The 15,765-nt window shown below is 37.9% G+C and overlaps 1 protein-coding gene and 1 pseudogene across 18 annotated transcripts in view; one reads left to right on the forward strand and one right to left on the reverse strand.

The window, feature by feature from the left end:
• FANCC (FA complementation group C) overlaps positions 1-15,765 on the reverse strand; it is a 303,173-nt gene that overhangs the window by 241,225 nt on the left and 46,183 nt on the right. The gene's annotated exons all lie outside the window — the stretch shown is intronic.
• Positions 4,568-5,021, forward strand: LOC145516420 (small ribosomal subunit protein uS8 pseudogene; annotated as a pseudogene).

The raw sequence follows: 15,765 nt of genomic DNA on the forward strand, positions 1-15,765 counted from the left end.
AAAGTCCCAAAGGAAAAAAAAGATCACTAAGCACTCCTGATATTGAATACATGCCTAAAAATTCATCACCTGACTCTCTACCATCTTGCAAAGAATGGCTCCTTCCCTCTTCCATCAATTTCCACAGCCTATCAAGCCACCCCTTTCTTATTTATTGAGGCAACAAAGCATCATTATGTTTTATGTATAAACTGTTGTTATTTTCAAAATTTTATTTACTTCTTATATACAAATGCTTTCATTGCTCATTTATATTTGTCTATTTGTGGAAAATGTTTGGGTATCTTAGGTTAGGTTGAAACACATCATAAATTTTCCCATTAAAGTTAAGAGAGGTAGCTTTTTCTTCGCTGGCTTTTCACTTAGTGACTGCGTTTATAGAAATGGATTATATTTCTATAAATATAGAATAAGATATATTTAAGATATATTTATTTAATATATCTTATATAAGATACATTAAGATATATTTATTTCATCTATAGTATGATAAATGCCACCTGGTAAGTAGATTGATTTCTTGACCCTCTTCGTCAATGTCTTATCAAGAATATGGAACAAAAGTTTAAAAAATGGTTCAAGCATGCCATCTCATCTACAGTAAGCTAGATGGTACTCCCCCATCTAAAACACATGTCTACATCCTAATCCTTGGAACCTGTTACTATTATTTTTAAGAAAAGCAAGAGTTATAGGTTGGAAATCAGTGATTTGGCCCAGCTCTTTCATGTCATAGAAGAGGTAACAGGGGGCATGAGGAATGAAGTACCTTCCTTAGACCATCCATCTGGTTAGAGTCCCAGCAAGAACAGAATCCAGGTCTCCTAGCACCAACTCCCTAGTATTCTACTCAAGGTTTTATGAAAGGACTGAAGAAAAATGTGATGAATAAAGAGTCAGAAAACAACAAAACTTTTTTTTCTCTCTTTTGAGAAAAGATGAAATTGTATAGACATTCTTTGGCCTAGAAAAGGGAAGAGAAGGTCTTTCTCGTGGCTCAGACAGTAAAGAATCCGCCTGCAATGCAGGAGACCAGGTTTGATTTCTGGTTTGGGAAGACTCCCTGGAGAAGGGAATTGCTACCCACTACAGTATTCTTGCCTGGAGAACTCCACGGACAGAGGAGACTGGTGGGCTACAGTCTGTGGGGCCGCAAAGAGTTGGACACAACTGAGGGACTGTGCACACACACGGTAAATGAGTTAATAAATGCCTAGAGGTGAAGACAACATTAACGGGCTAAAGGCTACCTGACGTACACTTACTTTGCACTAATAATAAGACCTTTCTTAAGATCTTATAAGACCTTATAAGACTCAACTCAAGGAGTCTTAAAGACTCTCTTACATGAGATTCTACTAGCAATATCTCAGTTGTAGAATAAAAATTCACACAACTAGTTCAAGTCAAATGGGGAGGAGGGAACACATTACAGAAAGGCTACAAAAGGTCTCATGGATATCCAAGAAAAGAAAATGGAGTTTAGATGAACCAAATGCGAATTGAAACTAGAAGCTCCCCCCACCATCTCTCATGGGTCTCCATTTATCTGTTCCACTCCACAGCTTCTCACTATAGACTAGCTTCCTCTGCTCTTTTGTTCCCTCTGACTTGCACATGGCTTTTATGGTGTAGTTCAGAACCAAGTCACAAGTCCACATGATCCTTCAGTCAAAGGATTCATCATCGTCTAATTAACTCAGAACCTCAGGGTCCATATTCTCAGGAAGAAAATTTAGTTGGCTCAATGCATTCAACAAAGTCTCTAAATTGTTTTCTACTGGGTCAGCTGCTCACCCCACAAAGACTGGTGTTTGACAGGTACTAAAGTCTGTGCAGATTCTTCAAAGGCAGGTAGAGCAAAGAGGAAATGATCAGCATGTGCATTATGGTAATCAAGAGTTATATAGCTCTTTTAGTTAAGGATACTCAGGAGAATTGCATCATTTCTGTACTTGAGATCTGTGGAAGAGATGACCACAATCTGTAAACAGAGAGTAGGAGCCTAAAATTTCCTTCTAGCTCTATGAGTCTACAGCAAAATCTTACTATTTAGGGCTGTATTACCAGGTTTTATCATTTAATATCCAGAAGTATCTTCAATTAGCAGACTATCAGGGAAATCTCAGGAAACGAAAAACCATCTCTGTTATACAATCTGGTCACTGACCTGCCATTACTTCGAGGAAAGGAATAAAAAGAAGATATCAGCAGTACTTACAGAAGAAAAAAATCCTCTGAACTAACTGTGATCAAAGTACAGTGCAACAGTTTTACAGAGCAGTGGAATTATAACAGAACTGGCTCCTTGGGTAATTAAAAAAAAGGCTGACAGGGGTTGAGAAGAGGGCAGGATGAATAGGCAGGATACAGAGAATTTTTAGGACAGCGAAATCACTAAGCATGATACTCTAATGGTGGATATATGTCACTATATATTTTTCTAACCCCATAGAATGTATATCAAGAGTGAACCCCAAAGTAAATGATGGACTTTGGATGATTATGATATGTCAATGAAGGTTCATTAACTGTAACAAATGTACAGTTAATGTGGCAAGGATGTTGATAATGGAGGAGGTTGTACATATGTAGGGGAACAAAATATATGGTAAATCTGTACTTTCCACTCGATTTTTCTAAGAACCTAAAACTCCTCTATAATAAAATAAAATAAAAGAGTCTTCTTTAAAGGCCATGGTGACAGGAGCAATTTTGGCTCAACAAAACTCAAATCTACTCTAGATGCTGAAAGAATAAGGCTCAGAAATAGCAGGAGCAGAGTGAAAATGGCAAAAAATGGATCTCAACTATTATCTGGCAGCAGCTGCAGCTCTCACACCCTATATAGTAAAATTAGTCAGTTCCCTGAGTTACAATTTCATAAATTCAGACAGCCAGATGCTTGCTTCCTCCAGACATAAAGAATAATTCATGTTGGTTATACTATGAGGTATTATCTGCTTCAAAGTCTACTATGTGACTCCTCAACCACCAGGAAATTAAAATACAAAAGCTTTTTATTGTGTCTCCCACTAACTCTACCCTCAAGATACTATGTATTTCCAATGTCAACTAAGAATTTCATAAGGGAGAGCTCCTCTCACATGTAAAATATGAAGGTTTTTTTGTTGCTTGGTTTGTTTATTCATCCAACTTAGACTACAGGATATTCTACAGCAGCACATGCCCTCTGGCATTAATTCCATGGGCCAGCTTTTCTTTAAACCCTTCCTCTAACAGATGTTCCTCTCCCTGTCACAAGAAGTCTGATCTTTTTACCTTCCTCTACCTCATCTTCAAGACCACTTGTTTAGAGGCAAGGTGATCTCAAGTAACAGGTTAATTATATAGGTATGTATGTGCCCAGCCTAAGGGCTAATAATGTGCTACTGAACTACTGATCCTTCCCTGTCACACCACAAGAATTGTATTTGGTCTGGCAATGCTCAAAAAGTTATGACAGACAGCATGATTTCAATGATTATTATTATATGAGGATTGTGAGCTGTGTATAAAGAATTATGGTTGTGGTGTATCCTTCAAATGTGTGACGTTTAATACCTAATATAAAAGATAATGATAAAAAATAAATAAATAAAAAATAAAAATAAAAACCAAAAAAAAGTTTAACCATATCTATCTGGTTAAGATAAAAAATAAAAAAAAAAAATCAAAGAAAGAATATGAGTCTATTTGCTTAACAACTATGGGTAAAAATCTTGAAAATTTTCACTAGCTTAAGAAGAATTGTTGTAACCTTTGGCCTTAGGAAGCATTACCATGAACAAAGCTAGTGGAGGTGATGGAGTCCCAGCCAAGTTATCTCAAATCCTAAAAGATGCTGCTGCTAAGTGCTGCATTCAATGTGCCAGCAAATTTGGAAAACTCAACAGTGGCCACAGGACTTGAAAAGGTCAATTTTCATTCCAATCCCAAAGAAAGGCAATGCCAAAGAATGTTCCAAATGCCACACAATTGCACCCATTTCGCATGCTAGCAACGTAATGGTCAAAATCCTTCAAGCTAGGCTTCAACAGTACATGAACCAAGAACTTCCAGAAGTACAAGATGGATTTAGAAAAGGCAGAGGAACCAGAGATCAAATTACCAACATCCGTTGGATCATTAAAAAAAGCAAAGGAATTCCAAAGAAACATCTACTTCTGCTCCATTGACTACACTAAAGCTTTTGACAGTGTAGACCACAAAAAAACCGTGAAAAATTCTTATAAAGATGGGAATGAATATCAGACCACCTTACCTGCCTCCTGAGACACCTGTATGCAGGCAAAAGAAGCAACGGTTAGAACCAAGCATGGAACAACGGACTGGTTCAAAACTGGGAAGGGAGTATGTCAAGGCTGTCTATTTTGCCACCCTGCTTATGTACTTCTATGCAGAGTACATCAAGCTAAAAGCCAGGCTGGATGATTCACAAACTTGAATCAACATTGCTGGGAGAAATATCAACAACCTCAGAAATGCAGATGATACTACTCTAATGGCAGAAAGCAAAGAGGAAACTAAAAAAACTCTTGATGAGGGTGAAAGAGGAGAGTGAAAAAATGTGAATGTCCTGGCTGATGCCCTCAAGAGTATCAACAATGCTGAAAAGAGAGGCAAATGCCAGGTGCTTATTAGGCTGTGCTCCAACGTCATCATCAGGTTTCTAACTGTGATGGTGAAGCATGGTTACATTGGTGAATTTGAAATTATAGATCATCACAAAGCTGGGAAAATTGTTGTGAACCTCACAGGCAGGCTAAATAAGTGTGGAGTGATCAGGCTCAGATTAACATCTAGAAAAATGGCACAATAACCTGCTCCCATCCCATCAGTTTGATTTCATTGTACTGACAACTTCAGCTGGCATCATGAACCATGAAAAAGCAAGATGAAAACACATAGGAAGGAAAATCCTCGGATTTTTTTTCTCGAGAGATGTAATACATACAAATAAAATGCCTGGCAGTGGTGGGAGGTGGGGTGGGGGGGAAAGGAAACAATCCCACTTATAATTGTATCAAAAAGAACAAAATACCTAGGATTAAATCTAACCAAGAAGTAAAAGACCTATGTGAAAAATTATGACACTGTTGAAAGAAATTGAAGATGGTACAAAGAAATGGAAAGGTATACCATGTTCATGGATTAAAGAATTAATATTGTTAAAATGACCATACTACAAAAGGAATACAGATTCAATGCAATTCCTTTCAAAACACCAATGGCATCTTCAGTTCAGTTCAGTCGCTCAGTCGTGTCCGACTTTTTGCGACCCCATGAATTGCAGCACGCCAGGCCTCTCTGTCCATCACCAACTCCCGGAGTCCACCCAAAACCATGTCCATCAAGTCGGTGATGCCATCCAACCATCTCATCCTCTATCGTCCCCTTCTCCTCCCGCTCCCAATCCTACCCAGGATTAGGGCCTTTTCCAATGAGTCAACCCTTCGCATGAGGTGGCCAAAGTATCGGAGTTTCAGCTTCAACATCACACCTTCCAATGAACACCCAGGATTGATCTCTTTTAGGATGGATTGATTGGATCTCCTTGCAGTCCAAGGGACTCTCAAGAGTCTTCTCCAACACCACAGTTCAAAAGCATCAATTCTTCGGCGCTCAGCTTTCTTCACCGTCCAACTCTCATATCCATACGTGACCACTGGAAAAACCATAGCCTTGACTAGACGGACTTTTGTTGGCAAAGTAATGTCTCTGCTTTTAAATATGCTATCTAGGTTGGCCATAACCTTCCTTCCAAGGAGCAAGTGTCTTTTAATTTCACGGCTGCAATCACCATCAGCAGTGATTCCGGAGCCCAAAAAAAATAAAGTCTGACACTGTTTCCACTGTTTCCCCATCTATTTCCCATGGAGTGATGGGACCAGATGCCATGATCTTAGTTTTCTGAACGTTGAGCTTTAAGCCAACTTTTTCACTCTCCTCCTTCACCTTCATCAAGAGGCTATTTAGTTCTTCTTCACTCTCTGCCATAAGGGTGGTGTCATCCGCATATATGAGGTTATTGATATTTCTCCCGGCAATCTTGATTCCAGCTTGTGTTTCTTCCAGCCCAGCATTTCTCATGATGTACTCTGCATATAAGGTAAATAAGCAGGGCGACAATATACAGCCTTGACGTACTCCTTTTCCTATTTGGAACCAGTCTGTTGTTCCATGTCCAGTTCTAACTGTTGCTTCCTGACCTGCATACAGGTTTCTCAAGAGACAGGTCAGATGGTCTGGTACTCCCATCTCTTTCAGAATTTTCCACAGTTTATTGTGATCCACACAGTCAAAGGCTTTGGCATAGTCAATAAAGCAGAAATAGATGTTTTTCTGGAACTCTCTTGCTTTTTCGATGATCCAGCGGATATTGGCAATTTGATCTCTGGTTCCTCTGCCTTTTCTGAAACCAGCTTGAACATCTGGAAGTTCACGGTTCACGTATTGCTGAAGCCTGGCTTGGAGAATTTTGAGCATTGCTTTACTAGCATGTGAGATGAGTACAATTGTGCGGTAGTTTGAGCATTCTTTGGCATTGCCTTTCTTTGGGATTGGAACGAAAACTGACCTTTTCCAGTCCTGTGGCCACTCCTGAGTTTTCCAAATTTGCTGGCATATTGAGTGCAGCACGTTCACAGCATCACCTTTGAGGATTTGAAATAGCTCAACTGGAATTCCATCACCTCCACTAGCTTTGTTCATAGTGATGCTTTCTAAGGCCCACTTGACTTCACATTCCAGGATGTGTGGCTCTAGGTGAGTGATCACACCATCGTGATTATCTGGGTCGTGAAGATCTTTTTTATACAATTCTTCTGTGTATTCTTGCCACCTCTTCTTAATATCTTCTGCTTCTGTTAGGTCCATACAATTTCTGTCCTTTATCAAGCCTATCTTTGCATGAAATGTTCCTTTGGTATCTCTAATTTTCTTGAAGAGATCTCTAGTCGTTCCCAATCTGTTGTTTTCCTCTATTTCTTTGCACTGATCGCTGATGAAGGCTTTCTTATCTCTCCTTGCTATTCTTTGGAACTCTTTATCCAGATGGGAATATCTTTCCCTTTCTCCATTGCTTTTCGCTTCTCTTCTCTTCCCAGCTATCTGTAAGGCCTCCTCAGACAGCCATTTTGCTTTTTTGCATTTCTTTTCCATGGGGAATTTCTTGATCCCTGTCTCCTGTACAATGTCACGAACCTCCATCCATAGTTCATCAGGCACTCTATCAGGTCTAGTCCCTTAAAACTATTTGTCACTTCCACTGTATACTCATAAGGGATTTGATCTAGGTCATACCTGAATGGTCTAGTGGTTTTCCCTACTTTCTTCAATTTATGTCTGAATTTGGCAATAAGCAGTTCATGATCTGAGCCACAGTCTGCTCCCGGTCTTGTTTTTGCTGACTGTATAGAGCTTCTCCATCTTTGGCTGCAAAGAATATAATCAATCTGATTTCGGTGTTGACCATCTGGTGATGTCCACGTGTAGAGTCTTCTCTTGTGTTGTTGGAAGAGGGTGTTTGCTATTACCAGTGCGTTCTCGTGGCAAAACTCTATTAGCCTTTGCCCTGCTTCATTCTGTACTCCAAGGCCAAACTTGCCTGTTACACCAGGTGTTTCTTGACTTCCTGCTTTTGCATTCCAGTCCCCTATAATGAAAAGGACATCTTTTTTGGGTGTTAGTTCTAGAAGGTCTTGTAGGTCTTCATAGAACCGTTCAACTTCAGCTTCTTCGGTGTTACTGGTCAGGGCATAGACTTGGATTACCGTGATATTGAATGGTTTGCCTTGGAAACGAACAGAGATCATTCTGTCGTTTTTGAGATTGCATCCAAGTACTGCATTTTGGACTCTTTTGTTGACCATGATGGCTACTCCATTTCTTTTAAGGGATTCTTGCCCACAGTGGTAGATATAATGGTCATCTGAGTTAAATTCACCCATTCCAATCTATCTTAGTTCGCTGATTCCTAGAATGTCGACGTTCACTCTTGCCATCTCCTGTTTGACCACTTCCAGTTTGCTTTGATTCATGGACCTAACATTCCAGGTTCCTATGCAATATTGCTCTTTACAGCATCGGACTTAGTACTGAAACAAATAATTCCAAAATTTGCGTAGAAACAAAAAGACTTTAAATAGCACAAAACAAATTTGAGAAAGAACAATAAAGCTGGAGGAATCACATACCCTGATTTAAAACTATACTACAAATCTACAATAATCAAAGGAGTATGGTATTGGCACAAAAACAGACACATAGATCAATGGAACAAAAAACAGAGCCCAGAAGTGAACCCATATTTATATGGTCAATTAAGCTACAACAAAAGAAGTAAAACAATACAATGGGAAAAAAACACCCTCATTAATAAATAGTGTTGGGAAAACTGGACAACTACATGCAAAAGAATCAAACTGGATTACTCTCACACTATATACAAAAATCAACTCAAAATGGATTAAAGCCTTAAATGTAAGATCTGAAATCATAAAACTCCTAGAAGAAAACAGTGGTCTTCAGGAATATATATTTTTTAATATATCTCCTCAGGCAAAGGAAACCAAAGCAAAAATAACTGGGACTCCATCAAATGAAAAAGCTTTTATACAGCAAAACAAAGAGATCATTCAAAAGATGAGCACTGATAACATTTCTGAAGGCACTCACCAAAAATATCACCACCACCTCCTACTCTCCTTAACAGCAGCAATTCACATAAAATTTTACTTTTACATTTAATAATTTCAAAATTTATAAAATGTTTACATTGTTTTAATCAATTGTGAACCAGGAATAATTCAAAAGATAATTCATAAAAAAATAAATGCATAATCTTATATTATATGCATTTTTGTTGCAGAATCTTACCTTTATCACATATCTATATTCTTGTTTCACTGTATCATACTCGGTCAGGAGAAGTTTCTTCATTTTTGAACTATCTGTCCTAAATATCTTCAACTTCCCATACTTGCCTCATTTCCAAATGGAGCATTATTCTTTCCTGCTTCTGTTGAGTTCTCTGGGATCCCTTGCTTTTCCCACCCATGATCTACTCATATGCCTTCCCATCTCCTTTAGACTTTTCTCCATCTACTGTTCACCCTATTCATTGCCTCCTTCTTGACGTCTCGACTTGACAGCAAGATAGATTGCTGGAAGAGAAATGATGATATGAAGAAGAAATCTCCTGAGCCTCATCAAGGAATGAGGCAAACAGTGGAAGTAATTCTGCAGCATGGCTTTTGAGTTTCTATTAAATGCAAATACCCTGAGAAGATGAAACATACTCTTAAACATTAATGTCCATGTCTCAGGGATGCTGAAACAGGGAAAAGAAGGATGCTGAAACAGGGAAAAGAAGAACAGACAAATGTCCCAGTCAATGATGGGTGAAATGAGAAGATGTCAAACACAAATTCTGCCTACAGCCACCCTGGGCAATTCCAAATTATTCAGCCTGCCATTTCTGGAAGATACAGTTATAAAGCACAGAGTATACAATCAATAAGGCATGGTCTGCAATATTTATTATAGAGCGTTAACAAGATCACTCGATCATTCTGTGACTGTCACATTGATTCTGAACCCACTCTTTACATTTTGTTTTAAACACTATCTTTCCAGAAAACTACTTACTGGAAGTGCAAGTTTATCTAAACATTCACTGGGTTCCACAATAATATTAGGTATAAAACAACTCATTTTTATGAGTTAAGAATTTAATGAATGGCAATAGCTACTCTATCATCTTGTCTTAAACCACTGCAGATGGCGACTGCAGCCATGAAATTAAGAGACACTTGTTCCTTGGAAGAAAAGCTATGACAAACTTAGAGAGCATATTAAAAAGCAGAGACATTCCTTTGCCAACAAAGGTCCGTCTAGTCAAAGCCATTGTTTTTCCAGTAGTCATGTATGGATGTGAGAGTTGGACCATAAAGAAAGCTGAGCACTGAAAAATTGATGCTTTTGAACTGTGGTGTTGGAGAAGACTCTTGAGAGTCCCTGGGACTGCAAGCAGATACAACCAGTCCATCCTAAAGGAAATCAGGTCTGAATATTCATTGGAAGGACTGATGCTGAAGCTCCAATACTTTGGCCACCTAATGCAAAGAACAGACTCATTAGAAAAGACCCTGATGATGGGAAAGATTGAAGGCAGGCAGAGAAAGGGACAACAGAGGATGAGATGGTTGGATGGCATCACCGACTCAATGGACATGAGTTTGAGTAATCTCTGGGAGTTGGTGATGAACAGGGAAGCCTGGCGTGCTACAGTCTATGGGGTCGCAAAGAGTTGGACACAACTGAGTGACTGAACTGAACTGATTCTGAGCTGCCACTAGAAATAAGGTTAACCTTTTCCAAAAACGTGAACAGCTACTTATGAATCTACCCTCTCTCTCTTCATCTAATAAATGTCAGTATAACAGAGTAATTAAAGAGGCTGCCTCTGGAGGTAGACTGCCAGGGTTTGAATTCTCACTTTGCCCTATGACCTTGGGAAATTATTTAACCTCCTCATGCCTCAGTTTCTGCATCTTTAAATGGGGGAAAACCTAGGAATTACTGTGAATAATAAAATGTATTACTATCTAGAAAGCACTTAGACTTGTGCCTGGCACATTGTAAGCACTCAAAAAATGTTAGCTACTATCATTAGTTATGGCATTTCCAATAAAACAATGATATTATCTTTCTCCAAGATTTCTCCACTAGGTAGAAATAATCTCTCCTGGTGAATTTAAATGCCTGTCAGCAAACGCACTCCTGAAACCTAGGGAGTCAACAGTGAGAATACACATCAGTACCTTGGACAGGCTGCACCACACAAACCTAAGAGACACAGAGTTGTTTGTTTTACTACACCACAAATATTAGAGTCAGAGATTTCAAAATTTTCCTAAGCCAGTTCCTGCTACATTCAAAATATGGTAATATAAGATGGTTTGGTCTGCTATCAAGTCATGGGTTGTATAAACACTAGTTTACAACAAAAATGACTGTAAAAGTGCTATGGTTCTTATTGGTTATATTAAATTATATTTCGGGCCTTTTATTTTTCTAGCTGCAAATAATTGGGAGAAGAGTCTACTTGAGAGTGAGAACCAAATTTAACTAAACTGTAAATTTCTCAAGATAACTTGAAAACTTCAGTTCAGTCTCTTTTAATATGTAAGACCAAACACAGTACAGTTCATAACGTGAAATCCAAACACATCACTAGGAAACTAGGTTCCAAGCTAGCTCTACCACTATTATCTGTGTGGCTCAAAATATTTCATCTCTCTTTAAAAGAAAAGGGTAATGATACCAACCACCTAGAACCAAAAAGTAGATTAAATGAGACAAATGTTGACAATATGCAGTAGCTGTAACTGCTAGTAAATAACACAGGAAAATATCATTTACTTGAGCTCTGTGATTACTCCTACACACACACACAAACACACTCATACAATAAAAAGAAGAAAAAGAAAAAAGAATCTAATCTAAGATGTAAGGAGGAAAGCTTAAAAAGACATTTTAAAATTCTTCCAATATAACAAAGGTTTTTTATACCTGAGAGAAAGTGAAGATAAAGAAAATGCTATGTTGTTAAAGCAAAGAATTGTGAATAAAAATCACAGACATCTACTAAATAACATGAAAGAATTTGAAAAGAAACTATTTTTTACTCAGTATCAAAGATGAAATTTATATGTAATTAGGAACTTCAGGAAGGTTACAACTATGATGGAATAATTCACCCAATCAGAGTTGGCTCAGAGAAACTATAATTTAAAATTAGTATAATATTATAAATTAAATAAATATTTTAAGTAAACATAAAGTAGAATGTTATAAATTCTATGAAGTTTTACACTTACCCTTAACATTATGTTCTTTTATGTATATCATAATTAAAAAGTAAAAATGATGCCATGTTAAGAAGATCACATCAAAAAACACATATTTATTCTTTTATCAACTGATATCTGGACTGCTGATTAAATGAAAAAGTATTCAATAATAGTGGTAATCCAAAAAACAGAAAAAAAACAAAATCATAGTAAAACAAAAGAATACCAATTTTTGCCTATAAAATTAAAAGTAATTTCCAGTGCTGGCAAGAATACAGTTAACTAGCCACTCATTTACAGGTTTATGGGAGTGTAACTTGTACAAGTTTTTTGGAGGATAATAGGAAAAGTATGCCAAAAGCTTTGAAAGTGTTTACGCCCTTTCACCTATAAACCCACTTCTAGGAACAGAACCTAAGGAAATTACCAGAGATGTACACAATGAGTGATATATAAGGATGTTCACTGCATACAACAGCAAAAAAACTGTTATCTAAATTTCCAACAAGCAACCGACTAATTCGTAATATAGCCGGATAAAAGTCCCAACGAACTCCTGTCTAATTTTAGAGTGGCATGGAAAAATGCTTGTGTTAGATGGCTAAGTTTAAGACTATAAAATACTATACACAGGATGACTGCAATTTCATATACACAAATATATTCATATGCAACAAAAAACAGAAAAGCTATACACTGCAATGTTAACAATAGTTATCTCTGTGTGGTGATTTTATTTGCTTAATTATACTTCTCGTTATTTTCTAAATTTCCTAAGATAAAAGGAAATGTATTATTTTTATATCCAGTACAGTCATCCTTGTGGTTTACCCAAAACACTTATTACAGCTAAGTCTATGAGGGTAATCCCACACCTCTTAACTGGAGTAAAGTTACAACCATAACTGTATCCTGGCCAAGGAGACACAAGGAAACATCTGGGATAGAGGCCTCCAGGAAAGGTTTCCTTGCTCCTGAGAAGGAAAGTGCAAGAGCTACTGCATTCTTCTGAAAATGGTCACAGCCAGGCTTCAGCAATACGTGAATTTGAACTTCCAGATGTTCAAGCTGGTTTCAGAAAAGGGAGAGGAACCAGAGATCAAACTGCCAATATCCGCTGGATCATCGAAAAAGCAAGAGAGTTCCAGAAAAACATCTATTTCTGCTCTATTGACTATGCCAAAGCCTTTGACTATGTGGATCACAATAAACTGTGGGAAATTCTGAAAGAGATGGGAATACCAGACCATCTGATCTGTCTCTTGAGAAACCTGTATGCAGGTCAGGAAGCAACAGTTAGAACTGGACATGGAACAACAGACTGGTTCCAAATAGGAAAAGGAGTACATCAAGGCTGTATATTGTCACCCTGCTTATTTAACTTGTATGCATCATGAGAAACACTGGGCTGGAGGAAGCACAAGCTGGAATCAAGATTGCCGGGAGAAATATCGATAACCTCAGATACGCAGATGACACCACCCTTATGGTAGAAAGTGAAGAGGAACTAAACAGCCTCTTGATGAAAGTGAAAGAGGAGAGTGAAAAAGCTGGCTTAAAGCTCAACATTCAGAAAACTAAAATAATGGAATCTGGTCCCATCACTTCATGGCAAATAGATGGGGAAACAGTGGAAACAGTGAGAGACTTTATTTTGGGGGGCTCCAAAATCACTGCAGATGGTGATTGCAGCCATGAAATTAAAAGACGTTTACTCCTTGGAAGGAAAGTTATGACCAACCTAGATAGCATATTAAAAAGCAGAGACATTACTTTGCCAACAAAGGGCCAACTAGCCAAGGTTATGGTTTTTCCAATAGTCATGTATGGATATGAGAGCTGGACTGTGAAGAAAGCTGAGCGCCGAAGAATTGATGCTTTTGAACTATGGTGTTGAAGACTCTTGAGAGTCCCTTGGACTGCAAGGAGATCCAACCAGTCCATCCTAAAGGAGATCAGTCCTAGGTGTTCTTTGGAAGGACTGAAATTGAAGCTGAAACTCCAATACTTTGGCCACCTGATGCGAAGAGTTGACTCATTGGAAAAGGCCCTGATGCTGGGAAGGATTGGGGGCAGGAGGAGAAGGGGATGACAGGAGATGAGATGGTTGGATGGCATCACCGACTCGATGGACATGAGTTTGGGTAAACTCTGGGAGTCAGTGATGGACAGGGAGGCCTGGCGTGCTGCGATTCATGGGGTCGCAAAGAGTCAGACACGACTGAGTGACTGAACTGAGATGTGATTCATTTATTTGTCATTCAAAATACATTTACCTGAATACCTACTGTGCAGTTCTTGGCCCATCTCTAAATAGGGAGATTGTCTGCTATTACTTCTAAGAGTTCTAAATTAGTAAACTTCAGTAGTTTCATACAAAAATCTTAAATATCATCCATCTTCCACTTTATTCTTCACAGGTAAGAGAATTTGTTGGCTCAATAGCAGTTTATTAAACAAGAAAACAAAACAATCTTACCACCACCACCACAACATAAACCTGACCAATTGCACAGGTTAAACAAAACAAAAACAAAGACAATACTTCAAGCCATCACTGGCCTATCACACATTATGTACTGACAATACTACAAAAGAAGAGTATGGAAATCGGGAACAAAGATTAAGAGCTCTGTTTCTCTCATGCTAACTTCAAGGCTGTGAAAAAAATACACAAACCTTTAATTTCAATGCACGTAAGAATACACTAAACCTGACAGAGCTTGCTAAAATCACAGGGGAATTTTAAGTGCCCAGATTTGCTATATGTACTCATGATGGAGATTTTTTTTTCAAAAACAAATATACACTTCCATGTCATTTTGAAAGCACATCCTAAAATCTGGATGACCGGGGGGCTGCCTACCATTAAGAACTGCTATATAGATTTGTAATATAATAACGCCCTTAGGGACCACTGGGGTGTGTACAGTTTTTTGCCCCAACACTAAATGGTCCCATGTGACTATTTTTTTTATGTGACATTTATTGGCTCATGTTTTAATTAGGAAAAAAGTTAAGAAAATATGTATATGTTTCAAAAGTTGATTTTTAAAAGGTAACATGAACATATTACAACTTATGTTAAATACTGAACAATTCATTCTTGATTCATTTCTATAAAAATACATCAAATATACTGAGGTTATTAGAGGAAGACACAACTTCATCCTCAACAGGCTTTCTCAATCTCTTGATACAAAAATGATGATGATGATTATAGCAGCTAACACTTACACAGTGCTTATTCTATGCCAACAACAACCATTAGTTCTTTTGATGTCTCAATATCCACAATCCTATTTTATAGATGAGGAAACTGAGGCAAAGAGAGATTAAATTTCTTGCCCAAGTTCACATATCTTATTCACTGAGAAACAGATCAAGCACTCATCCACATCACAAATCACTGATGACATGTCACAAAAGGAAGTGAAAGCTGAATATGAAAAGTAACTTTTGTTTTTATCTGTTAACAAAAGCAAAATTTTTCAGGGACTCAACCTAAAAATTTTGGCTTATTTTCTTAAGGATAAATTATCATTTTATTCTGAGTATTTGCATTCCTCATTTACATTCAAATTGCTTAATTCTTCTCTCAAATCTCTCTAACAACCCCATCCCATACCACATCATCAGGGTCAACAGGCTCATTCTAAAATTCTCAGTGGGTCCTTCCAACTGTCAGAGGCAATCTGTCTGCTGTTTCTATTTACACATCCCAAGTCTACCCACCCAAACTTCTGTGGGGAAACCACAGACAATGTCTGCCTCTGCCAAAGGATAAAGGGAGAAAAATGTTTTCCACACAGTTAAAAGAATCCCTTTTGTCAAATCAATCTGATGATGCTGAATGAACTGAATACTTCCCTGCGACCACCTCACCACTGGCTATTTAATATGAAAT

Source organism: Giraffa tippelskirchi, chromosome 1 (assembly GCF_054371585.1).
Source record: "Giraffa tippelskirchi isolate mGirTip1 chromosome 1, T2T-mGirTip1v1.2.pri, whole genome shotgun sequence".
Lineage (NCBI taxonomy): Eukaryota > Metazoa > Chordata > Mammalia > Artiodactyla > Giraffidae > Giraffa > Giraffa tippelskirchi.